The following is a 21324-nucleotide window of genomic DNA, read 5'->3' as shown; positions in this document are numbered from 1 at the left end:
TTAACCCATTTCTATTAATCTGTATATCACCATGTGGCTATGGCTTACTGGGTAAAGTTCTGGCATCTGTCTCTGGTGGGGCTACATGGCTTCTCTTCATTCTGCCTTCTTCCTCTCAGCATTCAGTTTAGTTTTACCCACCTACCTCTGTTCTGCCCTGCTCTGCTATAGGCTCAAAGCAGTTTCTTTATTCACAGCATACAGAGGGGAATCCCACATCAACTCCCTTTTTCTGTTTAAATAAAAAAGAAGGTTTTAACATAGAAAAATTACATATAGCAAAACAGGTATCAAGCAAGAATTACAGTTACAATATTTATATCTACTTTATCTTTTACCATATCTATGGAAAACTATAATTATAACGATTTTTTAACTTTATCAAAGACTCTAGAAGGATATAATATTACCTAAGTAAACAGGAAGTACATTGTAAGCAACTTCCAAAACTCTAGAATTGACAGACATCTCACTGCCTGGACACTCATCCAAAGTTCTTCTGTACCATTGGGGCACCCATTTTCAGTCTACAGGCCCATAGTATCCAGCAGACTTTTCAGGGCAGGAAATTTCAAAGACAGTCTGCTTATATTGGTAGTTTGTCAGCCACATTTTTCTGTGTCCTGCAGAATATCTAACAGACTCCTTCATGAAGCAGGAACCCTGAAAGACTGTCTCATCTTTAAGCAGGCAATAGCAGTTTCTTGCCCAAATGGCTAGCCTTGTTACATTGAAGGCAAATTCCATACTGAGTTTCTCCAATGCCCATCAACCTCTCTGCAGTCATTGGTGCTGCGAGGAGCAGATGTTTCTCACTGTCAAGAAAAGTCTAAGTTCTTAAAACATTTTAAATGTCATATTCTATAGGTCTTTGGAATGTTGAATATTATCAATCTAACTGAAATGTATCTCTATATATCTAGAAACCCTAACATAATTAAAAGTTTGGTTATCACAGATGACTATCTATTAATCTGTATTTCTTAACTACACATTACAGTTTTAAATGAGCTGCACAAACACAATATCTTAAACAAGAGCAGAAATACACAGTATAATAAAACTGACTTTAAATTTGTATCACCATACCAATATAAAGTATTCATCTCTATATCAAATCCCCCTTTAAATGAAAACAAACATTTATAAACAATCATTTTGGGAATTTGGGCATATCTTTCTCCAAACTGTTTTCTGATGTTTGTTAGGTAAAGTATTTAGGGTTCACAGAGACCTTTTAGGGGGTCTTGTTCCATCAAACCACAATAGCTTAGAAGGTTCTCATCTTCTGTGGAAACAAAAGCAAAACCTTTTTTCCAAAGTAAAATATCCTTAGACCCAAATTTTGGAATCAAGATACCTTTATGTTGATTTAAATTAGCAGCCCCCAAAATCAAATGTCTCTCTACAGTCAAAAGATTCAAAGAAAACACAATATAAACATAATCCAAACTCTGTATTTTCCATCTTTAATGGCTTATTTTTTTACTTTATTACTTTTTAGTATTTATTTTATTATCTTTCCTCCTTTAATCTATGACTGTCTGTACTTCTTTTTCTGTTTATACTCTTTTTCCTCTCTCTCTTTCCCAAGCCTACATACATTTTTTTTTTTTTTTTGGTTTTTCGAGACAGGGTTTCTCTGTGGTTTTGGAGCCTGTCCTGGAACTAGCTCTTGTAGACCAGGCTGGTCTCGAACTCACAGAGATCCGCCTGCCTCTGCCTCCCAAGTGTTGGGATTAAAGGTGTGCGTCACCACCGCCCGGCGTCTACATACATTTTTTTAACACGCTGTGACCCATTCAGAGGTTTATTTTTGTCTCAATCTGTCTGTACTGAGTATCTGTAATCACTTTCTGACCAAGAGCACTTCTTAAAATGCTAAGTGGTAAGGTTAAGACTAATGCTAAATGCATAAAATTAATTTCACTTTTTACATACAGGTGAATTGTTTGTGGATAAAATAGAAACAAGAGGGCTGGAGAGATGGCTCAGAGGTTAAGAGCATTGCCTGCTCTTCCAAAGGTCCTGAGTTCAATTCCCAGCAACCATATGGTGGCTCGCAACCATCTATAATGAGGTCTGGTGCCCTCTTCTGGCCTGCAGGTATGCACACAGACAGAATATCGTATACACAATAAATAAATAAATTTAAAAAAAAATAGAAACAAGACCTGGGTCTGGAAGCACATGCTCTTTATCCCGGCACTCAGGAAGCAGAGGCAGGCAGATCTCTGTAAGTTTGAGGCAGCCTGGTCTACATAAGGAGTTCCTGGCAGCCAGGACTACATAGTGAGCGCTGCCTCATATGGTAAATAAATAAATCAGATTTCCTAAGATAATTTACATGTGTCAGAGAGATAGAAAAAAGTGAATCAATTTTTTTTTTTTTTTTTTTTTTTATTTTCGAGACAGGGTTTCTCCGTGGCTTTTTGGTTCCTGTCCTGGAACTAGCTCTTCTAGACCAGCTCACAGAGATCCGCCTGCCTCTGCCTCCCGAGTGCTGGGATTAAAGGCGTGCGCCACCACCGCCCGGCTTTTTTGTTTTTTTTGTTTTGTTTTGTTTTGTTTTGTTTTGGAGGGTGAATCAATTTTTAAAACAAGTTCAGGCTAAAATTAATTGTAGATGGGATGGGATGGGAGATGAAGGTTTTCAGCCCAAAACTCAAAAGGGGTTGAAGGGCAGTGCAAGCTATGTGATGAACAGTGACCTGGACAGCCTGGAAGGGGGCACTATTGACCTGGGAAAGATAATCACTCACTTGGGTGTTCACAGCTGTGAACCTGGGAAGCACCTATACTGGTTCCTGGAGAGTACAATAGTCTGTATAAAGGACCAGTTCCCTTAAAGTAATTACATTACCAAAGAATTCTAAGAGATGATGTGCTCAGGGACTAGAGAGATGGCTCAGTGGTTATAAGGACTGGTTGCTCTTCTAAAGGACCCGGGTTCCATTTCCAGAACCCTACACAACTCACAAGCAGCTGTAACTCCAGTTCCAGAGGATCTGACATCCTCTGACATACTCCGTGGGCGCCACACATGCATGTGCTACATACACTCACATACAGGCAGAAACATCCATATTCATAAAATAAGAAATAAAGAAATAAAAAGAAAAGAAATTGTGCCATCAAATAAAGCCCAGTAATAATAATGTTCCCTTTGGTCATCTACAAAGAGGATGAAAAACAATACTTCCAGTATAATTTTACCGGTAGGGAAACTGCATCTGGACAAGGGGAAATGATTTTACTTATGAGTTGGTAGAGTCAAGACTTGTACTCAAGAGTGGCTGAGACCAACATGCTCTTTCTAGCAAGCTCTACTACCTCAGAGCAAACAGAAAAACCTGAGCCCCTGTGATAGTTTCTAATTCTCACCTAGAATTTTAGGAATTCATTCAGCTTCTTGGATCATGAAGAAAGAAGAGAAATCCAAACATCTGTTGAGTTTCTCCCAAACCCGACATTCTGGGATTTCAGTCACCATCTTCAGGAATATAAAGGAGAGACCGGGAGAAAGGATACAAATCTCAGGTGGGGCGGCTTTGGCACAGCATATGTGCTGTTCAGAGACAATTCCAGAAAGATATTTCTTGCTCCTAAGCCAGAACAAGACAAAGAGGAGACTCAGCGATTGTTCCAGAAAGCTTCAAGTTTCAATTGTCACTGGGATGAAACAAGGTTGAGGGTCAAACTTGAGGAAAGCAGGGCTGAACCAGCTGAACCTGACCTGAGCCTGTTTGTTCCAGATTAGTCCTGAGAAAGCCAACTTTCCAGTTACCTTCATCTATCTGTAACTGTTTCCTGGAATGAAGACAAAATCTCCGCTTAACAACACATCAGCAACTAGAATGGATGAGAAAGCAACACACACACACACACCAACAAGGACATGAAATGAGAGGATTGTTTTTCCTAGAAATTAGCACTTTTCCTAACTATACATGCATAATCATATAATCACTATAGAAATTTTGGAATGGAAAATAAGTATTTAAAATCATCCCTAATTCTATTGCATCTCTGTGTTTCCTGCCTGCTCTTTTTCTATGCACAAGTTTTTCAAAGCAAAATTAGGATTCTGTTATGTATGCAGTTTTGTCTTATTTAAATATTAGCACTATAAAATGTGTCCTTGGGTTTCTAAAAGTTATTCAGAAACAACATTTTCAGTGCTCACATGATGGTCTGCATTTCGGGTATGCCATAATTTACAGCATGTGACTTCTCCTTGGCCTGGACCTCCTAACAACATGGAAGCAGGAGAAAGAGACGATACATTCTCACTGCAAGCATTCTCATGGGGCTCAATTTCCCATGAATAAGCAAAGAGTCTGGTGGGTGAGCAGCTTGACTCCCTAAAATTAGAGGTTGTCAGACTCCTTCTTCTCTGGCCGCTTTAAGTAAAAAGAAAAAAATCAAGTAGCTAGGCAGACTTCTTCTGTGCCTGAACCAGCCATCCCAAACGCTCCATGACCACCTTCAGAAGTCTAAGCCAAGACCTTAAGTCCTTGCCCTAGCCTGTGAAGATGCAGCCTCAGGGGCTGCCTGCTGAACCGCTTTGTGCCAGGCTTCAGCTAACACAGCCCTAGGGAGCTCCAGATAGCCCTGTAACCACATCAGCCTAGGCCAGAGAGGGAGCACCTCCCCTGGTGGCCTAACAAACGGACTGCAGGGGTTGTTAGTAAAGCAGCAAGCTATGACTGATCCAAAACACAAACCTAAACGACTTAGATTGGTATTAAGACTTAGATTGGTTGTGATTGATCCAAAACGAACAGTTGTGGCTGATCCAGGGCCGCTTTCAGCTATATAAACTGCTCCCCAGGCTCAGTGAATGAGCCCCCCGGTACTGCCTCCTCAAGTTCAACAGCACTGGACCCAGTAAAGGGCATCTCTCGAGCAATCTCTTAACTGCTTTCAGTATAGAGGGCTGGTTATTCTACGAATCACCAACGGAGATCCCAGAAAGTTAGTGGCAGGCGGCAGGCCCAGCAGAGCCCTGGCCACCTGCTGGGTACAGTGGTGACAGAACCATTCCAAGGCCACCAGGGCAGGGCAAAGGTTAGCAGGAAAGGACAGACTGAAGAGAGGGCCAAGAGCTGAGGCTGAAGGACAAAGTCTATAAGGAGCCTGGAGGGGGGTTTACAGGCCATGGTCACCACAGGAGCTCCAGAGAGCTGCTGTATCTCAGGGACAAGGGTCTCTACCCCAGGCCAAGGGCTGTAACACTGCTTAAAGAGCTGCCTTCCCAGGCTGGAGAGATGGCTCAGCGGTTAAGAGCATTGCCTGCTCTTCCAAAGGTCCTGAGTTCAATTCCCGGCAACCACATGGTGGCTCACAGCCATCTGTAATGATGTCTGGCGCCCTCTTCTGGCCTGCAGACATACAGACAGAATATTGTATACATAATAAATAAATAAATAAATAAATAAATAAATAAATAAATAAGAGCTTCCTTCCCCCCCAGCTGTGACACTGGCCGTGATCACAGGCTGAGGAATCCCAATACTTATGCGTGACTGGAAGCTACAATACCAGCTGCAGCTAAGGGCTGAGAAATGCAGCCTTCCTAGACCCTTAGAACTGCAACAACTGCAGTACCAAAGGTCCTAGTACCCAGGCCTGCATGAGGCCTGCGACACTAGAGGGCGCACTTCCAGTTCCCCCTTCAGGCCATCACCGGTGTTTGGCACCACCAGTACGAGGGAAATGAGAGCCCATGATTTAGGTCCTTGTAGAACAAAATAAGTCCCTGCCAGCTGGGCAACATGAGTTCCTGTCCTCCTGAGCCAGGCCAGCCTTGAGGCTCTCAGGAGAGAGGCAGCTGAGAGCACCAGGTGGTCCTGTCTTAAAATAAACTGCATCCTTGAATCCAGAGGCAAAAAAGATCCAGGTCATGTGCCTTGGAGAGTTAAGCTCCCCTCGCTTGCCAAAGGCTAAACCCACCAGCCTACGGAGCTCCAAGGGGGGCTTAGTCAATACTTCTCCAGAAGATTTTCCTGTTCCATCAAAGAAGGTTCACGGACCCACCTAGGGGAGCATAACTGAGTCAGCTCTGACTGTCCCTGAATGGTTCGTGGTCTCTAACTGCTGAATAGCAAGTAGAGCAAGAAGAGGATTAAAGGACCCTTTAAGCCGACTGGGGAGCTGGGGCAGACGGTTAAGAGCACTTACTGCTCTTGTAACAGACATGAGTTTAGTTCCCAGCAGCCTCCTGGTGGCTCAAAACTGCCTGTAAATGTGCCTACAGTTCCAGGAGGTCTGGTGCCCTCTTCTGGCCTCTTTGGACATCACACACACACAGTACCTGTTTAAGCAAACAAAAGTGCTCAATGTAAGTATATAAAAGGGCAGTTTAAATGACGAAGACCCTGATGTCTACCTTGCTAGACATGTGTATGAACACAAGCGCACACACACACAGGGAGGGAGACAGGGTGTGTGTGTGTGTGTGTGTGTGTGTGTGTGTGTGTGTGTTTTACAAAAGAACTGAACTCTGAAGAAGGCAAGAAAACATTATTATGTTATAATGTATTATCACTAACATTACAGCAGGGTAACTATACTTTACAACCCAAGATTTTTATAGTCCCCAAACCTGCCCCAAGCTATACTAACAGTTTTGGGCATAACTCCTTTTAGGGCTTCTTCACATTTGGGAAGGGATAATTTTGAAAACCATCTTTAAAATGTAAACAATTTAGCCGGAAACTGAAGCTTCTGCATCCATTAACTGTGTTGGTTAGGGTTACCATTGCTGTGATGAAACACCATGACCAAAGCAACTTGGGGAGGAAAGAGTTAATTTGGCTTACACTTCCACATCATGCTCCATCTCTGGAGGGAGTCGGAACAGGAACTCAAGCAGTTCAGGAACCTGAAGGCAGGAGCTGGTGCAGAAGCCAGGGAGGGGAGCTGCTTACAAGCTTGCTCCACAGGGTTTGCTCAGCCTGTTTTCTTATAGAACCCAGGAGTACCAGCCTAGGGATGGCACCATCCACAGAATGCTGGGCCCTCTTACATTAGCCACTAATTAAGAAAATACCCTACAGGCTTGCCTACAGCCTCATCTTACGGAGGCATTCTCTCCACTGAGGCTCCCTCCTCTCCAGTGACTGTAGCTTGTGTCAGGTTGACAGAAAACTAGCCAGCACAATTAACCACGAATCTTTCCCAGTGGAAAAAAAATCCCAACAGCTCTCGTTTCCTCTGAGCAGCTGACATCACGGACCAGCCACTACCCCACACTCCACCACGACCCTTCTGTCAGTGGCAGAGGCTCACCCACAGGCACAGGATTTTTCTAAAGGAAACTTGAGAACATTATTTTTGGATGATCTTATTTTGGACAAACCCCTTCATCCAAAAACACAGTGGAAGATTTTTTTTTCCTTTGAAGCTGGAAATGACTTTTTTTTCTTTCAGTTTCAAGAGGTTTCGGACTCCGTGGTTTTCGTTTCGTTCCACGTTCAGAGTGTTTGGAGGGTCTGGAGAGGTCACAGCTAGGAAAATTATACTTCAGCTCCTAAAAGGAAGCAATGATTACCAACATCTGAGCTTCCAGGCTGCTGTGGCTGGAAGGACATTTCCATATCCGGATGGGGGAGGGGCGTCTTGCTGGCCTGTGGGTGGAAAGGGCAGCATCCAGAGAGGCAGATCTTTTTCATCCCAAGGCTCTTTGTCCACACGTCCCTCCCCCACAGCCCTGATTTGCTGGCCTACCCTTTGAGGCCGGGCCATATAGACAGACTCAAAGTTCACTCAGGGACATGAACAAGAAAAGACAACAAAACTTGCATTCTTCTCACCAAAATCTTTTCCCACATTCTAGGCTATGGCCTGACACACAGTAGGCATCAAATAAAGTTGATTAAATGCTACAAAGAAAAAAAGGGAGGAGAAGCGGGGGATAAAATCAAGGGAAGGAGAGTAGACAGGAAAGAAGAGAGAAGAGAAATTCTGAAGGAATTATTGTTAGTTTTGATGTGGGGGTGGTAGATTGTGACGGGGACTTGCTATATAACCCTGGCTGGCCTCAATTCACTTTGTAGTCTAGGTTGGCCCTGAGATCATTTGAGTGATCTGAAGTAATTTTGAAAAAATTCTCATATATATATATATATATCTGACATAAGGGTGGTCACGGGAGCAGAGCCTGGACGCTCAGGGAGGGGCACCACACTCTAGTAGAAGCTGTGGCTACACAGTGGGTTCAGGGGATGCCCCCACTGAGAGGAAAATGCTCCTGACTGAGCACAGAGGCTGAGCCAGAAACCAGGAAAGTTGGGGAGAGAGTGATTGATAAGCGCTGTACCTGCCCCACCCCCTCCCAGGGGTCCGGAAAGACCTGGACTTTGTGTCCACTTGACACAAGCTAGAGTCATCTGAGAGGAAGGGGTCTCAACTGAGAACTTGCTCCCACAGAATTGGGATGTAGGCAAGTCTGTAGAGCATTTTCTTGCTAGTGATTTCACATGAGAGGGCTCAACATATTGTGGTTGGGCTGGTGGTCCTGGGTTCTATTAAATAAAAAAAAATTAGGCTGAGCAAGCCATGGGCAGCTACATGTAAGCAGCCCCCCTCCACAACCTCTGTATCAGTTCCTCCAATGATAAACTCTAATATGGACTCTAAAGTGAAATAAATCCCTTCCTCTCCAAGTTGTCTTTGGTTATGGTGCTTCATCACTGCAATGGAAACGCTGAGACATTTTGTAAAGGGTTCCTGTGATGGGGTAAGATAAACCTGAAAGGGAGAGACATTGAGGCTTCATTACAAGTGAGAAATATCCACCATGGGACCTGGAGTCCAGGAGCCATCTTCCTCCAGCGCTCAGTAGCTTCTACCAAAGGCTCACACATCATGTTCAGCTGAGGATGCCCTCTGTGTCTGAAGAACCTAAGCCAGAGACACAAGAAGAAGCATACATTGGCAATTCCAGCGCTTGGAAGCTGGAGACAGGAGGATCAAGAGTTCAAGGTCGTCCTCAGCTAAGTAATGTGTTTGAGGTCAGCCATTGCTACATGACATCCTACCTCAGGAAAAAAGAAAAGAAAAGTGAATGAAAAGAAAAAAGACAGAGGGAAGGGGAAGGGGGGAGAAGGAGGGACAGGAGGAGAGAGGGTCAGGATGCCAGAGAATCACCAAAATGAAGTACAAGGCAAACTCAGGAAACTCCCACCCACATGCTTCTCTTCCGCAGCCCCTCCGCATTTACCTGTACTCCTCTTCTCCTCCACCTCCCTTTCCACACCCTGCTCTTTACTGAACTCAGAGTGGTGGGGTGGACAAACCGTAGTTCTGCCCAGGAGATCCGCAGCTCACATCCCAAACCCTTTGCTCTCAGGCTTGTTAACTACTCTTCACTCCTGGGCCCTGGAGTTCCCCACCTCCTGCCCCCTCATAAAGAAGGTGGGAATGAGCTTTGCAGAAGCCAGACAGTGTTCATGTGGAAATCCTCCACCCAGTCACGAAACTTTAATCCCTGGAAGTTTCAAGCATGTTACAATGTATGTTTGTTATATGCCTCCTCCACTACCTCCCTCCAACTCCCCTCTAGTATCCCTGCCTCATCTCCTTCCCACTTCATGTCCTCTTCTTATTTATTGGCTTTTGTTACTAATAATCCAATTGGGGCTGTCCATATGCACACAGACAAGTGTGTGGCCATCCAGTGAGACATGAGCAACTTCCTGGCAGCCACATGCCCAGAGGGGAGTGACTCCCTATCCCTCGCAGCCATCAACTGCCAATAGCTCCTTTGATGGGGGGAGTAGCCTCAGAAGCATCTTTCCCACCCATGTTGGAATTCTGACTGGCTTGATCTGGAGCAAGTCTTGTACCAGTAACCACAGCTACGGTGAGTTGATGGGTGAATCATCCAGAGGCCAGCATCTCACAGCTCTCCTCCCCATCTGCTGACCCTTACCTCCTTCTTCCCCTTCTTCCATGAAGCTCCCTGAGCCTACGATGGTGGGAGGGTGATCTTGATCACCTGTCCCCAGCTTACAACACTCAGACTTAGTTATACCCGGCACAATGTTTTTGTACTTCATCTGAACTCAGAGGTACAGAGACAGTGGTTGTCCTGGTACCCCGTGTTTAAGGACTGATGTGGAGACCATGGACGTTTCCCAAGAGTGCTTCTGGAGCTACAGGACATCCCCTTCAGTTAGCCACATAGGTTTCGTGGAAGGCGGGAAGGCCTACATCACTGCAACTTGATTCCCAGGAACTGAAGTGTCTGTGGCTTCTCTAGTGACAGGGACGCAGCTGTGTGAAGGGAGCCCTGCTTTCCAAAGGCCACTCTGCCAAGGGAGGTGGGCAACCCCCACGGAGAGGGAGACAGCCCGGCATTGTTTGCCCTCAGCATGGTGGGCAGAGAAGGGGACAGAGGCATTGGCAGCAGAGGTGGGCAGGCCCTGGGTCGGGGCAAGGACTCTCCTTGTGACAGCTAGACTCACAAAGAGGGCATTGTTCACCCCCTACATCTACACCTGTTCCCTTCAGGGTGGAGGACAGAGGACAAATGAGTCAAGGGAGCCCCTGCGAGGCACCAGGGGGAAAGCTGGGAGCTGGCAACTGGAAAAAGGGAACCCTGGAGCCCTATGGGGCCCATCCTCAAGCAGCCAGGCAAAGACTGAAGACGTAGAAAAAGCCCAGATTACCCTTGACCTTGTCCCTCTCCCAGACAGGGGCTTTGATTCTTTCTCTTATTTCACCCCCCTTTGCTCCGTGCTGTGCTTTGAGCTGCTTTTGTTTAAAATAAAAAAAATTTTCTTTGTAAGCATTTATTTTGTACACTTCCAATTTCCCTTAAGTATCCTTTTGTAACCCAGTATGCCTACCATGTTGAAACCATAAGACGCCATGCTGGTCAGTTCGCATCCACTTAAGCAGCGGATGGGGCTGTTCCTCAGGAAGGAATCTGATGGTGTGTAAGGATGCTACAGATGATATGGCTGTCCCCTTTCTGCTGAGACTAGCTCATATGAGTGTGCCAGAGGGTTAGCGGGCTGCGGGGGACTGGGAAACTATAGAACCTAGGCTTCCAACACTGCTCAGGTTTTCTCTACCCACTCTGTGTGTGTGTGTGTGTGTGTGTGTGTTTCTCTCTCTCTCATTTCTTGTGCCCCCAACACACACACAATGTAAAAACAGTTCTCTCTCCCTCTCCCTTTGCTCTTCTCCTTCTTTCTTCCTCTGCATCTAGATCCCGCATGCCATATCACAGGGGCATTGCCCAGCCAGCCCCTCCTCAGCGCCCTAGGCAGAATGTTCCTGGAAACCCAGGCCGGCTCCCCCTGCTCCCTCTCACCCCCTAATTCATCCCCTCAGAGAACATCAACCTCCTATCATAGGAAATGGGGCCTGAGTCTGAGGGAAGCAAAGAGCAGGAGGGTGGCTCAAGGAAGCCGACAGAGAACACAGACCTGTCAAAAGCAGCGAAGGTGGCAACAGATAAAAAGTCCGGAGCTGACCAAGGCTCCAGGGCAAAGCTCTGGGGAGAAAAAATGAATGGACGCCCTCAAATTAAACAGAGTGTTGGGACCATCCATAGGCTGAACGGGGTCAGAGTACAGCCAGCGAGGAGAATCCTTTCTTCACGTGTGTGCTGTCCTGAGACCACAGCGTCTCATCAAAGCCTCAGCCACAGAGCATCGCCAGCTTCGCTGACACTGAAGCCCACCTGACCGACTTAGACATGCACAGGGATCCCGGAGGAAGCAGGCAGCAGCAGTAAAGGGAGCCAACCTAGGGCATTTACTGCACGGGGTGGGAGGAGGGGGATGTGCAAGGGCAAGTTGGCGGATTCAGAGACCCGGCTGCTGTGGAAACTCTTTGAGTTTCAGTTTCCCCGCTTATCACACGAAGAGCTTGGAGCTCTTGGACTGCCTGGAAAAACAATAATCTCTGGGGCAGTGTGAGCTGAAGTCAGCTTTTTGCCCGCTTCTGGGAGTCAACTGTCAAGTTTCAGGGAAGGCCCAGGAGGGTGGCTCAGCAGGCAAAGACACTTGTCACCAAGCCTGACTACCTGCGTTCCATCTCCGGGATCCACAGAGTGTAAGGAGAAGGCCAACCCCCAAAAGATTTTAAGATTTTTTTTTTCGATTAAAAAAAAAAGCCATTCCCAGCTCACAGGTACTGGGTCAGTTTTAGCCTCAGTGTGTAACTCCCAAGTGGCAGACTCACATATACAAGGTGGGAACCCGACAAAGTCATGCAGCCAACATATGTCCTCTCACCATTGGTTGCCAGACCATGCAAATGCTTTGACTAATAAAAGCCTAGCAGTTGACACTATGGAAACAGGCAAGCAAGCAGACTTGACTTTTTTCCCCCGGATAGCCAGTTGTTAACCATCACACCCTGGTGCTGAGGGAGAATGACAGAATGAAATGCTTCCAAACACCCGCAGGAAACACATGCAGGAAAGATAAGCAACTGTGGTCTATGGAGTCTGAGGGAAAGAAGTCGGGGACCCCAGGCCTCTGCGACCAGGATTTTCTGGTGATCGCCCTCAGGTCTCAGGACTGCTTTTCTGTGCTTAAACAGGGTACTGTTTTTTCCCTTCTCTCACTTGGAACACACTATCTCTGTCTCCACCGCTACTCCAGGCAGGAGCAACAGGGATCTGCTCAGAAGCCACCAGAAGCCACGTTGTACAAAGCCAGCATGGCTGAGAGAGGGTGCCGTGTGGGAGGCAGTCCACTGTGGAACTGCGGCCTCCGCTGCGCTGGTGTGAACTTGGGGCTCCTCTTAAAATAGAACAATGAGCATGCAGGTCTAGACCAAGCATCAATTTTGGTTTTATGGAAAGCTGATACCCAGCAGGATGTGAACAGTCCTGAGAAAGTTTCTTTTCAGCAATTTGGGCTCAATTAGGTAAGAAAAGTGGTCGGGAAGAAACAAAGACACTACCAGAGCCAGGAGAGGTCTTTGGGGTGTTTGGGAAGCGGGGCCTCCTGCCAACGCCCAGGCTGAAGACACTGACTGCCTGGTCTTCTGGGAAACTAGCAGAAGGGCACCTTCACTCTCTTCTAAGAGTTCAGCTCTGTGCCCTGTCTGGTGCCCAACCCAGGGGAACCACGGGGACCTGGCAGGCCCCTCCTGGAGTTTGAATCTGCTTCTGCCCACTTATCCCTGTCAGGAAAGCTCGTGGAGATCAGGGAGGAGTTCCAATTTCCCCCAAGTCAGAAGTTTCCAAATAGCACTAAACGCTGGTGGTTAAGGATGAAACTGAGGTTAGAGGCAGTTGGGTAGATGAACTCCAGAGAGAACAGGCATAGAAAAGAGACGAAGCATCTCTACAGCACGCTGCAAGGCATGACAACTACAACTTGTGCTTTCAGAAGTTTGTGCCCACTCATGGGAGAAACTCAAGCAAAAACCACAAGGAGAAGGGCTAGGGAGTGGACCTCACTCAGTACAGCGCTTCGCGTGCAAGCATGTGGGCCTCAGTTCAATTCTCCAGCACCCAGATAAAAGACAGGTGCAGTACTCGCCAGCACTGGAGAGGAGGGAAGGAGGCAGGGGATCCCTGGAGCTCAAGGCTGGGCCAGCCTAGCTGAAGGCAAAGTGCTTCAGAGCAAGCAAGAGGACCAGAGTTCGAATCCCTAGAATCCATGTAAAACAAAACAAAACAGGTGGATGCGGCAGCTGGCCTGCAATCCCAGCAGCACCTGGGAGGTGGAGCAAGCCTAGCTGAACAGCAAGCTCTCTGTCCAGCAACAGACCTGCCTCTCAACATAGATGATGAGAGTGGTGGAGGAGGGCTTCTAATATCCTCTGGCTTCCGTGGCACCCGCCCACACACACACACACACACACATGTAAACAGGCATACACGCATGCATACACAAAAAGAAAAAAATCTATCAGGGTGGTGGTGGCACATGTCTTAATCCCAACACTGGGGAGGCAGAGGGAAGTAGATCTCTGTGAGTTCGATTCCAGCCTGGTCTACAGAGCAAGTTCCAGGACAGCCAGGGATACACAGAGAAACCCTGTCTTGAAAAACCAAAGGGAAAAAAGAAAGAAAAAGAAAGGAAGGAAGGAAAGAAGGAAGGAAGGAAGGAAGGAAGGAAGGAAGGAAGGAAGGAAGGAAGGAAGGAGTGTGTGTGTGTATACACTTTGAGTCTTAAAACCGTTTTTAAAAAAACAAAACACAGAATGATGTAAAATGTTAACAAATCACCCCCAGAGTAATGGATCCACAGTGTGGATTGACCTCGTATCCCAAAAAAGTAGGGTCTTTATTCCAGTCAAAAATGTCCCACCAAGGACTTTTTGTAAGGTTTGATTACAGATTGACAGGCAGTTCTAAACCTATTACAGAGAGGACTGTGGGTGTAGCATAGCCCTATGGTCATTCTCCAGCACCAAAGGGGAAAACACACAGCACCAGAGTACAGAAGAATCCTTTACCCAGTTATGCAGTGTTGACGTCTTTGTGTGGCTCTGTAAAACTGACATCTTAGCTGCCCATCTTACCCAGCAGCCTTATGTGTGCTCACTTGCGTGTGCACACATTCAGTCCCATGCCCTTTAGCACAAAGGCAGACTCTATGTCTTCCACGGGCAAGATGTACGTGTTAAGCAGTTTTCCATTGCTGCAGCAAATGCATGATACAAATACAAACTTAAAAAAGAAAAGATTCAGAGACCTTTGGCTCAGGTCCAGAGGTTTCTGTCCGTGCCCACTTGGTCCCATTATTCTGGGCTCATGGCAGTTTAGGGCATCACGGCAGGGGCAGGAGCATGTTATTAGAGGAGGTCTATTCACCTCAGAGTGATTTGAAACAAAGAGAGGTCCCAAGAACCCACAATCCTCTTCAATGTCATGACTCTAAACAGCAATCTGGACACCCCGAGAGGAAGCCCTACCTCCCAACTGCTCCACTACTTCCTAACAGCACCACAGGCCTGTGACCAAGCCTTTAACACCGGGACCTTTGGAAGATGTTCAGATCCAGTGTGACATCACAAAGACCTCTCCTACTGGTGTTAGCAAAATCGCTCAACAAATGAAGGCACACTACACAGCAATAAAACACAAGCCGCTAATACATAGAACAACTTTGAGGCCAGGGAGTGATGATAGCTTAGGCTAAAGGACTCTCTTGCTAGTACTGGCAGCCTCTGTCCGCAGACCTCCCTGAACTCCCTTGCATACTTCCTTGAGGGTCTCAGAGCCACAGAGATGACTCTGGATCCCCTGAGTGAGTCAATCCCCTGCCGCTTCCATTTAGGGTCTGTTTGCTTTTGTTTCTGTTTCTTCCCTGTATGTAATTCTATGAAAGTGTTATAAATAAATATGTGGTCACGGACTTTTGAAGAGGCGGCTGTTGTGTCTCTGTGTTATTTTAAAAGCAGAAGTCTGAAGCACAGGGTGATTCCTGACGTCCTTTGGTGACAAAGGAGGATTAAGGGGCCTTGATGATCTCTCAGGAACAGGCAACTCCCTGCTGTGCAAATAAGGAGGGGAGGAGCTTTGCAACCAGGAAGCGAGCTGTGCCTGCAGAGAGGCAAGCTGTCCCTCACCTGACAAATGTCCCTCACCTGACCAGTTCCAGAGGTGAACTGTAAGCCAGGCCCTGCAGTGGCTGCCAAGGACACAGACTTGGATAGTAAGCCTGTGTGTGGTAAGATGGAAGAGTTTCTAGGGAAAGGGGACAAGGAGGGGGCAGCAAAAGGAGAAGGAGCTCTCCAGGCAGGGAAGGGAATGGGGAGAGGGACAGAGAGCATGGCGCAAGGAAAGCCACGGGCTTCTGTGAGGAACTGGAGTAGCCCCACGTGACCAGGAACACACGTGACAGGAAAAGTGGGGGTGCTAATGTCAGGGAGGGCATTTGTCAATCATGATAAAGAACCTGGTTGTCAAGGGACCAGCAAGCATTGGCAATTTTGAAAATGCAGTGTGGACTGGTGTTTTAGAAAGATTCCCTGGAGTGGCCCTGGTGACATTCCTGTGACACAGGACTCAGATGTTGCTCAGAGGAGTCAAAGAGGGGCCTGCAGCCTTCTCCTATCCTGGCTCACAAACGGTCCCTACGAGGAGGTTTCATAGCAAGCCCTGCCCGTGATAAACCAGCCTGCCTCCATCTTAGGCTTGAAAGCCATCTTAAAGTAAAAACAAACTGATTCGTTCCTGGGTATGATTAAATCTGTTTCTCAAGAATTGGGCTATGCCCCACCTATAACCTTAACTACAAATGGCTCTGTACTGCCTGTTCCAGGAAATAGTAACCATGCCTTGCCTTTGTTTCATAGGGTTAGTATAACCACCTTGTTATGACTGCATTGTTGTGAGTACCTTGTTATAACCACCTTGAAACCATTTCTGTGTTTCAAGAGATTGTTCTGACCAGTTTATGTTATGTTCTTCTGTAACCCTACCTATTTGCCTGCTAAATCCCCCATTTGGAAAGCCCCTACTCCTGAGCTATAAAAACCTGATCTAACCCACGTCCAATGCTGACCTCTTGAACCCCACCTTTAGGGAGGGACCACCCGTGTGCAGGAATAAAACAGGTTGCTTGAGTTAACCTGGCCATGATGATTTGAGTAAGTGGTCTTTCTCCTCAGATCTGTGGGACTAACAGCTGCTCTTGTCAGGGCATTGACTGTCCGGCTTTTGGGGATTTTCAAAAAGTGGAAAAGTACCGAACACAGTTTTGAAAGAGGTGAGGACTCCCAGTTCAAAACCCTGCCCTGCATGTTGAAACACACGCAGGCTGTGGAGCTGCCCAGAGAGAGACCCGGCTGAGTGCTGACTGCAAGTCAGGCCTCCAAGGCACACATGGTTTTGACAAGGAGTAGCTGACAGATGACAAGTGTCTGCATGAACAGAACAGGTCCTAAGGGAAGATGCCACCCGGGAGACCTCCAGAAGATGCTGTGGCAAACACAAGGGAATTGATGTTTCCCCCACACTTCTGGCCCCAGAGGGCTCATAATGGTGGCTGTGACTGCAGAAGTCAGAGTTCGGCTCAGGCAAGCACAGAGCAGGCCAGCAACCTGGCCAAGCCAATTGTCTCGGTCCACTTGAGGCTGCTTTATCAAACGCTGTCCACTGGAGGTGGTCACTTCTGTAAAATAAACTTTTTCATTGAAGTATAAAGACATATCAAAAACTACACACATGTGTACCACTTGATAAATGTTTCCAAATTCTTCAATCAAGATATAAAGCACTGCTAACATCCTAGAACATTGGTTCTCAAACTGGGAGTCAAACAACCCTTTCACAGGGGTTATCCAGTATATCAGATATCCAGTATATCAGATATTTATATTGCAATTCATAACAGTAGCAAAATTACAGCTATGCAGTAGCAGCAAATACAGTCGTATGGCTGTTGGTCCCCACGACATGGGGAACTGTATTAAAGGGTCGCAGCATTAGGAAGGTTGGGAATCACCACCTTAGAGCCACTTCCGTGCCCTGAGGAGGTGATGTTCGAGTTGAGACTTGAGTATAAAATTAAAAGCTTTAAAAGCCTGCATTTGGAGTGTTTCAACAGAAGACAAAAATAGACATCAACACAGACCTTTGCTGCAGCAGGGCCATGGGTCAGCTGCAGCTCTGACCCAAAGGTCTCTCCAGCAACGGGTAGCAGAAGAGGCCACTCAGATATGTGTATGGCTCTGGCTACAGCATGGCCCTTGACCATCAGCATGGTCCCAGGTAGCTGATCAGACCCCAGGCAAGCACACTTAGGGCTTCATTTTCTCAATGAGATAAAATACCAGCATCCTCAGAATGTCTGATGACCGGGCCCCCATCTCTTTTCAACTTCATTCCCTACCCTGCTTGCCCTGATCTGGCCCCTCTGGACCCCTTGCTCTCCCTTAAACATGCTAAGCATTTTCCCAACTCGCTGCACTTGCTAAAATTCTCTTCCCCATTTAGGTTCTTGTTCAATTATCACCTTGGCAGAGAAGCCTCCCCTTAGCGCCCAACATAAAGAGCAGCTCCAGATCTCAGGCGATGGATCAGTCAGGAAGGGACTTGCAGCACAATCGTGAGGATCTGAGCTCAGTCTCCCAGAACTCACATTTAAATAAAAAGCCAGGTGTGGCTGTGTCTGCCTGTAGACATCACCGAGGAGGCAGATCACAGAAGGATCCCCGGCGCTGACTGGCCAGCCAGTCTAGCCAAGTCAGTGAGCTTCAGTGTCAATGGAGACTGATTGAGGAAAGTATCCAACATGGATGCTCTCTTCCACATGCATGTGGACACGTGTGTAAGTGTCCACACATGTGTAGTAGACACATGCATAGTAACTCCAGTTTCCTCTCCTCCATGACCCCCTAGTTACTCCATGTTCCTGCTTCCGGGAGTTACGCCCATGACACCATTCACCCAGAGAACTGTGTATTTATTAACTTTTTATATCTGCCTTCCACCGCCAGCATGTGGCTCTCTGAGGACTTTGCTTTGACCACTGTTGAGGACATTCAATATTTGGGTGGTGAATGGATTATCATTTATGGCAAAATACTTAGAAGGGCCCCTAAGCACCAATCAGCACTAATCACCTCGGAAATTCTTCCTAGGTCCCTTACAAAATCTAGAAGCAGACTCTGAAGAGGAGAGGACCCAGGCCCCCAGCCTCATCCTGACTCCTTCAGATTCTTCCCCATCTTTGATCGGGGCCAGGCTTCTACCTCTCGGGGTCTTTCCAAGAGGATGGATGGGGGGTGGATGGCTAGGGCAGCAATTGTCATATACCAGGATTCAAGCCCGATGCACACAGGCACCAGAGCAGGACCCAGGGCTCCCAGGCCCTCTGTTGTGACTGTGGCTGCCAGACAAGAATGTCTGTCTCTGTTAATTTGCCTTAAGCTCATTTAATTACTAACTTGGTGGTTTCTGCTCTCTGCTTAGCTGCCTGTCAAGTAGGAGGCACTCTTGATAATTTAAGGGTTGGAATTTAGTCTATTTTTGCCATTGAAAAATCAGCCTGAAGCCAGAGTTTCCCTTTTATTTGGTAAGACAAAACAGACAGCACATCAAAGGCGGTCGTGCTGTGATTTCATCTTTTCTGATACACTCAGAGCAGCCCTCTGCACACTGGCTGCTCCACGCCACTGGCAGTCTCTACTGGACTGTCAATGCAAAGTCTGGTGCTTTCCTGTGAACAGCTTTTGTCTTTTTGTGTCCAGCTTTGTCTAAAAGATCACCCAGTCCTGTTTGGTGGCCTTACTTACGGGCAGCTTGGGGAGTTCCCAGAGGACGTGGGGGGTGGGCGTGGGAACCTGGGCTCTCTACAGTCTCTAAGATCCGTGAATAAATGCTTGCCTATGATGATTTCAGCTGCACTTACAGCTTCTACAACATGCACGCATTCCCCCAGACTAGCACTAACACGGTACCCCACACATGTGTGTGGTACCTCATAGACATGCAGGGTCTCTCCCATCAGGGAACATGCAGTCTAACGAGAAAACCTAGAGGGAAAGATACCATCTCGGTCCACAAAACCCCTGCAACCAAAGTGTGAAGAAAGTGAACCAGGAGTGTGGGGGAAAAGCAAGCGTAAGTCAGCTGAAAAGATGGTGGAGAATTACTAGGACTTAGGAAGTGGTGGATCTTCAAGACGGAGTGTATTCGAAAGGCCTGCGACAGGGGCTAGAGAGAGGGCCAATTGCCCTTCCAGAGGACCCAGATTCACTTCCCAGCAATAAATGGCAGCTCACAACTGTCTATAATTCCAGTTCCAGGGGACCCGACACCCATGGCAAAATACCAACGTACATTAAATAAAAATAAATAATTTTAAAAAAAGGCTGGGGACAGCTTCAAGGGACAGGAAAATGAAAGCCCTGGAGGTACAGGCTCTGTAGAGGATATCAGCCACAGAGAGAGTGAAGACAGGAGCTCTGAGGGAAGACGGGAGGGCAAATGGGAAGAGAGCGAGATTTGATCTGCTGTTAGGAACAGCTGAAGTCACTTGCTGGGAAAAGCACAATAGGAATGACAGCATGAGGCTGGGGATGTGGCTCGGTGTTAGGGAACCTGGCTAATAGGCAGAAACCTCTGGGTCTGATTTAGCGCACAGGGAAAAGAAAACGAAACACAAACAGTTAGCTCCATCTCTAGATTGTGAGCATTTGCAACTTAAATCTGTGATATGTAGAGTTGGCACATCACTTGTCAAAGACAAGTTGTCTAAGCAGAGGTGGGAATTTGAAAGTGACCTATGGACTCCTTGTCCATCCCTTCACGTCACGCTACTTTGCCGGGGATGAGCAGTTATCAGCTATCCAGCGAGCTGCTGGATAAGGGCACACTCCGCAAACTGCAAAGCACTCGGTAAATGTAGTCACTGATAGCAATTTTTGGCCAGGTCTCCTAAGCAGAAGGTCATTCCTCTTTGAGCCTTGACAGTAAAACCATGAGCTCTTCCCAGGCTCAGAGTCACAAGCAAGAAAAAAAAAAAAAAAGCTGTGGGAGACAGAAATCACTCTCAGGATGAAAGGAAAGGAAGTCTGGGCTTTCATGACTCACGCAGAGAGATGGACGGATGTGAGAATCAGCCCAGCCCGTCCTTCTGAAGCTTAGGCTGTGCTGGCACCTGCTGGCACACAGGGTAGCTATGCCAGCTTCGCTTCATCCAGTAATTCTCCCGTTTAGAACGAGTGCCCTCGGATAGTCGAGTGTGTGGACGGCTGGATCAGGCTTGGAGGCTCTGCCTCTGTGAATCTTCTATGATCTGAGATGCTGAAATGTGTCTCTGGAGTAACCTCCAGCCTAGAGTTTCCTCACAGTAACCGCTCACTGAGACTTTCCTGTGGCTGTGGGCATGCGCAGTTCCGAGGGTCTCCTAAACCTTCCTCGGAAGCAGGACCTCAAACGCTTCTGCAACAGCCTCCTTATTTTAGAGCTGCAGATAGCTGGGGGTCACTTATCTGACCAGGATCATGCGACTGGCCTTAAGGTTAAGTGAGAACCCTAATTAAGGACCAAAATGCAGCTTGGTTTATAGTCTTTTATAGTAGTACCAGGTTGTTTTCAAGTTCGAAGCCTAATTCACCCGTGTGCTACACCTGTGATTCCCCATAGAAGTTTTTTTCCTCATTGGTTGATTGATGGCTGTTGTACTCTTTGGTGTCCTCCAAACTTAATATTGGAAAACTGGTCTTCAGTGGGGGTAGTATTGGGTAAGGAGGATTAATGTACTTCTTTAAAGAGTGGGTTAATTACCAAAGGAGTAGGTTGTTAAACGCTAAGCACGCCCCAGCCCCTCACACCGTCTCTCCACCATGATCCCACTGGCTATCAGTTCTCCACCGTGTTTAACACAGCCC

This window comes from Chionomys nivalis, chromosome 16 (genome assembly GCF_950005125.1).
Source record: "Chionomys nivalis chromosome 16, mChiNiv1.1, whole genome shotgun sequence".
Taxonomy (NCBI): domain Eukaryota; kingdom Metazoa; phylum Chordata; class Mammalia; order Rodentia; family Cricetidae; genus Chionomys; species Chionomys nivalis.
Note: the sequence above shows the minus strand (reverse complement) of the source record.